Source organism: Schistocerca cancellata, chromosome 4, assembly GCF_023864275.1.
Source record: "Schistocerca cancellata isolate TAMUIC-IGC-003103 chromosome 4, iqSchCanc2.1, whole genome shotgun sequence".
In the NCBI taxonomy this organism is placed as follows: domain Eukaryota; kingdom Metazoa; phylum Arthropoda; class Insecta; order Orthoptera; family Acrididae; genus Schistocerca; species Schistocerca cancellata.
Window position 1 is genome coordinate 420,672,029 of NC_064629.1, and position 6,602 is coordinate 420,678,630.

General features: G+C 37.7%; 1 pseudogene; it reads left to right on the plus strand.

The window, feature by feature from the left end:
• The first annotated feature begins 4,970 nt into the window (after positions 1-4,970).
• Positions 4,971-5,088, plus strand: LOC126185673 (5S ribosomal RNA; annotated as a pseudogene).
• Positions 5,089-6,602: the final 1,514 nt, after the last annotated feature.

Here is a 6,602-nt window from a genome sequence, read left to right on the forward strand (position 1 = left end):
AAGAACATAGAAATTTTTTTAGGTTTTGAAATTATTGCAGAAAGCTACGACGTTTTTGAGATTTGGCTGAGGTTTTATGATGTCATTTTTACGACGACGATGGGTATTATGCTGTTGAGGTATGTTTATGATCAATAAGCTGATGTTACATGAGGAATTTGATTCTGCCATGTATTTATTATGATGAAATATGAAGAAGTGTCAACAAATATGTATATGTGTAATAAGGTAAGGAGTAATGAGTAGTGGTTAGGGACACTGAATTGTGAAAAAGGATGTTGGAAACCAAGAATCGTACATTAAGAGTTATGAAATGTGTGTAAATGCGTCAATGTATCACAATGCTGACGAATATTTTTTGGACACTGTTATATTTATAGGATTTGGTTTCTACACATTTGCAACGCAAATTCTCGACCTGTGAAATTTTTATATGAGACTATCACTGTACACTGTAGTGCAAACTGGTGTCGTAAATGTTTCGGAAAGAAAGCTAAGTGACCTTGACGTTATGTGCTGTAGGCGCCAAGCTATGCGAAAGTCGCCTGAAAAAAAAAAATAAAAGCCGTGCCTTTCAGAGGCACAACAAAAAAAGGAGAGGCCATTAACCTCGCTATTGACATTCCTTTCTAGAAAGCATCACAAATACGACACGCTCATTACTTGGAAAGATACTTACATCTGCACACCTGATTATAACAAGTGTCTTTCTACGAGAGTTGAGAGAATTTCTACTAACTTATGAAATGCCGCATGACTATTGAATGATATTTTTATGCTTTACTTTGTACATAGTTGCTTATTTCATTTGATATCTGGTTTCCAGCAGTGTTGCAGCATTGGTTTTATAAAATAAAATTAAATGCATTTGCTAATGTGAACACTTTCTGTCAACAGATCTATTAAATAATAATTTTATGATCCACATTCTTTGAAAAAGGAGCACTTGGAAAGGAAAGAAGAATAAGAAGGGACTAATAACAGTAACTGCATACATAATTTTCTTTTCAAGTACTTGGTAATATTTTTTGTAGAATAAGTTGTGGTGCACCACTTTAATTACATAGACATTAAGATGTGAATAGACATTTCCCTTACCTGCATTGTTGTCTTTAGTGTACTATTTTTTTTGCTTGTGGGTTTGTTATGATTAGATATAAATTAATGCATTTGCTGCTGCTGTTTGCCAGGCATAGTGTTACTGAATTTCACTTTGTATTACTCTGTTAAGCCAGTTTTACTACTGATTTATTTTTCTTGTTTGCTGCACAGTGCCTTATATTAGTTGTAATATTGCAATTTCTTTGCTAATTTAGATTTACTGCTGCTAGCTTTGCCAATTTGTATTTTTTGTCATTGCTGTTTGTGTTAATTTGTTGTGTGTTGCTGCATTGCCTCGTCCCTTAGTATATATATCTGAGCTCAGTAGATTTAAGTTAGCTTAAGAGGGGGTAGACTATATAAGAAACTAACTATGAAGAATAGGGAAAGAATGCATTGAGAAGTTATATGAAAAAGATTTGCGCAAAAAATGAGTATTGTACATTGAGAAATATTTATTTAATAGGGTTATATAGGATTTTTTTTTTTTTTTTTGCAGGAGCAAATGTTGAAATAAGAGGAAAGATCTATGGCATGAAATTTTGGGTTGGACTGCAGTACCAAATGTTACACTGAAAACGAACCCTGTCCTTTCCTTTCGTATTATTCTGCTAGGTGTTTGTGTGCCCTTGTGTATTTGTGTTTATCCTGTCTTTATGTGTTTAGCTAATAAGATTTATGTTGTAGAATTTGTCTAGTACTAAGCTACATTCACTATGATGAGGAATACTGTTATTCTCAAATATAATTTCCATAAATAATATGTTATTTACTTTGTAAAGATGTTTAGACATTATTAATTCTGTTCTGTTTCAATGCTCATATGTGAAATTAATGTTTCGAAAACTATTCTCATTATTTTATATATTTACTTATGTCATAATTCCTGTAACACTGATTTATATGTTTATTTCTATTCTTTTGTAAAGCCTGTGTTACTACAAATGTTATCTGTACTTATGTCCTTTAATGATGTATTTTGTACCTTTGTACTTGTATTCTTATGTTGTAAATTTATAATTGTATAGACACCAGTTCTTCAAATCAAATTTCATTTCAGTGCACACGTTTCTGTTGGTCATAGCATATGCACAATATGTAAAAATAAGGGACTGTTAGTGTTTGCACGTGTGTTAATAATTCAGCAAGGGACTGGTTAACAGCATTGCTGGTTCTAAGGTCAACTCCAAAAACTTTGTGAGTGCACAAGTGGTGGTTTATGGACTTGCTATATTGTCCACAAGACTCTTCGATGGTGATTGTGCACGTGCACAGTCGCAACAGATGGCTGCTGGCCGTCTCTACAAGGACTACAGTGGGTCTACATCTATGATGGCCCACCAATACTACTATTTCTACAAGGACTACAGTGGTTCAGCATTTTTGATGGCCCACCAGTACCATTATTTCTACAAGGACTGCAGTGGGTCTGCACCTCTGGTGGCCCACCAATACCGTAATCTCTAACAAGACTACAGTGGTCTGCTCTGTGATGACCTACCTACCAGTATTCTTCAACTTCGACTGACTCTGCTGTGGGTATGCTCTGTTGTGGCAATTACCTGTCTGCATGTCAACAGTCAGCACTGTCTTTCCGTTGGAAGGACAACATTACTTCTTAAAGACTGCATGGAAATCCACTACTTCCGTGTGCATTTTCTTTTACTAATGAGACTTTGTAAAAAAAAAACTGTAATTACAATGTGATAAGTGATCAGGACTGTCTTTATAAGAACAATTTTTGCTTTTGACCAACAGTGTATCGATAACTGTGTGCATTTGATATCTTTGTTATTGTAATTATGAAAATTTTTTTCAAATCTGTATTGGCCAATGCCCAAAACTACTTGTAAAAGTTTTGTGGGGAGCATGGGGGCTATGTAAGTAGGCTGTATAGTTTTTTTTATTGGTAACGCACGTAGTGCTCTGTATGAAAATCACTGGCTGAGCTGTGTGCAGTCTGTGCCTGGTTTGCATTGTTGTTGGCTATTGTAGTGTTGGACAGTTGGCTGTTAACAGCGCATAGCGTTGCGCAGTTGGAGGTGAGCCAGCAGCAGTGGTGGATGTGGGGAGAGAGATGGCGGAGTTTTGAGTGCAGATGATCTGGACGTGTGTCCATAAGAGACAGTAAATTTGTAAGACGGGATGTCATGAGCTGGTATATATTATGACTTTTGAACACTGTTAAGGTAAGTACATTGTTTGTTCTTTATCAAAATCTTTCATTTGCTAACTATGCCTATCAGTAGTTAGTGCCTTCAGTAGTTAAAATCTTTTATTTAGCTGGCAGTATTGGCGCTCGGTGTATTGCAGTAATTTGAGTAACGACGATTTTTGTGAGGTAAGTGATTCATGAAAGGAATAGGTTATTGTTAGTCAGGGCCATTCTTTTGTAGGGATTATTAAAAGTCAGATTGTGTTGCACTAAAAATATTGTGTGTCAGTTTAAGCACAGTCATTTATAATTTTTCTAAGGGGACGTTTCAGTACAACCTGTGACTTTACATCAACATTGAAGTGTTTAAGGTCATTTTTCTCGCAATAAACTCTAAGCTACTTATACCAGTTTGATTTTCACGCATTCATATATTTCACCAGTATTTCTAGCGAATTTCGTCCTGCAGTTTCGTTTTCACGCAGCATAATGTTCACGATGAAATATGTCCTGAATTATGTGTAATGGAATTATATAATTTTGCACGTATATCTAGAAGTATATTTGAGTACCGTCTGCGACATGAGCTGTTAACAGTGGTAGTAGTACAGAAGTAATAAATTTAGACGTCATGCATAATGTAACAGGTTTTCACTCGTCTTCGTGATAATGTCGTCATATCCCCTGAACTATGCGTCGTACAACGATATATTTTTATATGTAAATTCAGCGGCATATGTGGATCGTGTCTGGGAAATGCGTTGCGAATAGAATTAATGGTAAAAGAAGTAATGAATTAGAACATCCTGCATTATCCGACAGTTTTTTATGCGTCTCAGTATTTGACGTCATATCTCCGTAACTATGTCGTACAATGACATAATTTTGGTAGCAGTTTCAGGGGTATACGTGAATACTGCCTGCAAAATGTGTCACGAATACAGTAACAGTTAAAGAAGTAATGCATTAAAACGTCATACTTCATGCAACAGTTTTACCGCATGAACAGGGACAAAAAGTTTCGTGACGGTCTCAAGTTTGTGTTAAGTTGGTTGCATGTTGCTAAGTGGTCTCATTGTGAAATACTGGAATACTCAAACCCAACAAGCATGGGTATGGATACTTTGAAGGATACGTAGAAAGCTATTGATGATGTTAATTGTGATGCGTATGTTAAGGATAACGGTGTTGTACAGACGCATTTACTTCCGTAGGACGCAGTTTCGTCGCCACGTGTGGTGGTGCTGCCTTCTTCAGAGGGGGAGGGAAGAAGAAAAAAAGGAAGAAAAATTGCTTGTAAGGCTAAAGATCGACCTGACGAGACTGAATCCTTTCAGGAATGTGTGCCTGAGGAGTAGGTTGAATTTGACGATACTTGCCATGTTATACTTGATGAAGGTAAGAAAAAACGTCTTGCAGTTATTCTGAAACGCACAGTCAAATTCTGGGAGATATTATTTCAGCCAAAGGAGACAGTTGCAAGTGCTAAATCGCCGCAAGGATCTGTTATCGTGAAAGCAGAACTACTTAAACGGCGTCACTAAGAGTCAATGCACACGGAGCATCGACGAGGAGCACAGAGAGGTTGGTTTTGGAACGTAAAGCTGTAAAAGGGCATGACATTGCAAGGCTCAGCAAATCTGTCGGTAGCTGTAAGGTAAGAGAGGTAACTGGAGCTACCGACCAATATGTTGCATGTGGTAGTGCTGTACGTGCCAACGGCCTTGCCGTAGTGGTAACACCGGCTCCCGTCAGATCGCCGAAGTTAAGCACTGTCGGGCTGGGCTAACACTTGGATGGGTGACCATCTGGTCTACAAAGCGCTGTTGGCAGCTACTTGATTGAGAAGTAGCGGCTCCGGTCTCGTAAACTGACATACGGCTGGGAGAGCGGTGTGCTGACCACATGCCCCTCCATATCTGCACCCAGTGACGCCTGTGGGCTGAGGATGATACAGCGGCCGGTCGGTTCCGTTGGGCCTTCCAAGGCCTGTTCTGATGGAGTTTAGTTTTATTTTAGTGCTGTAAGTAGTTTTGTCTGACCATAGGTTTGAGTATGTATGTCTTGAGGAAGCATGAGGGAAAATTTTGTTTCAAAGACAAAGTTCCCGATAACAGTGGACGAAAAAGCCAGCTGATAGGCAAAGAAAGATTACGAACATAAGGAATAAGTAAATGGAACCATTTTCTGTAGAATGATTTGCTGAAAAGTAGGAGCTTGTGTAATTATATTGTACCAGTTCTTCACGTGATTATTTAATGGGCTAATGTCTATGCGTGAAAAGGAATCAAAGTTGACTGGATTACTTGCAGCGAATAAAAAGAGTTAAGGAAGCGTAAAGGTAAAGTTACTAATTATATGAGGAATAAACGAGATTTAAAACATCAGTGCCTGTGTGCTACGTATGACAGAATTTTATGCTAGTGTTTAAGTAATTATTTATAAATCATCAATAATAGTAGGATAAGTAGGTTAATGATCTAAACTCTGAAGAGTACCGTTGTCAAGTGCAGATTAAGTGGAAGGACATTGAGTTGTGGCTCATCTGGAGCAAAGAAGGACAGCTAAAATATACAAAGTAAACTTTGCTATAAATGTAAATAAGTTATACAAAACTGCTACCATTGACTTTTTTTAATAATTATGTTTTATTCCATGGACCTTATTTCGAACCTTTTCAGGTTCATCTTCAGATGGTTTCAGGAAGTTACATCGTTATTGCTAGCATAATGCTGGGTGCTGGTCTATGACAAAAAGATGGAACACACTTTAATGTATCGCCATGACTATAGCTTATCTGTCGGTATGGATGTAAATTTAATTTTTTATTTACTGCGACAGTATAGGCGGCTTTTTTCGGTCAGTGTCTGCCTCCATTTTGATGTTCATAGAGGCAGACAGACGGAAAGTCATCCCGTACTCGTTCTGAATCATGTTTTCACTTAGATTTTATTGCTGAAACATTGAGACCTTCACCGCAGAAAGAGCAAGCATTCTTCTCTATATAGCAGGTAATGTTTCCTCCATTGCTTGGAAATGCTATTAACGTAATATGCACTTTCGATGTCTGTATGAAATAACTCGGAAACTGAAATAACAATGCTTTCAGATGTCAGTATGAAAGAATTATAGATCTAAGTCGAAAAATCATGGAATTTAGTTATTACTAAACCATCAGAAGTTTCTTTCATCTGCCCAATCTTGTATTGTATGTTAACCAGGGGCCTAGAAACGACGGAGAGGTTCCGTCCCCGCTGCAGCCGCAGTGGTCCACAACCCCACGACGACTACCGCAGTCTACTTCACCCCACCGCTGCCCCACACCGAATCACTATTTCAGTGTTAT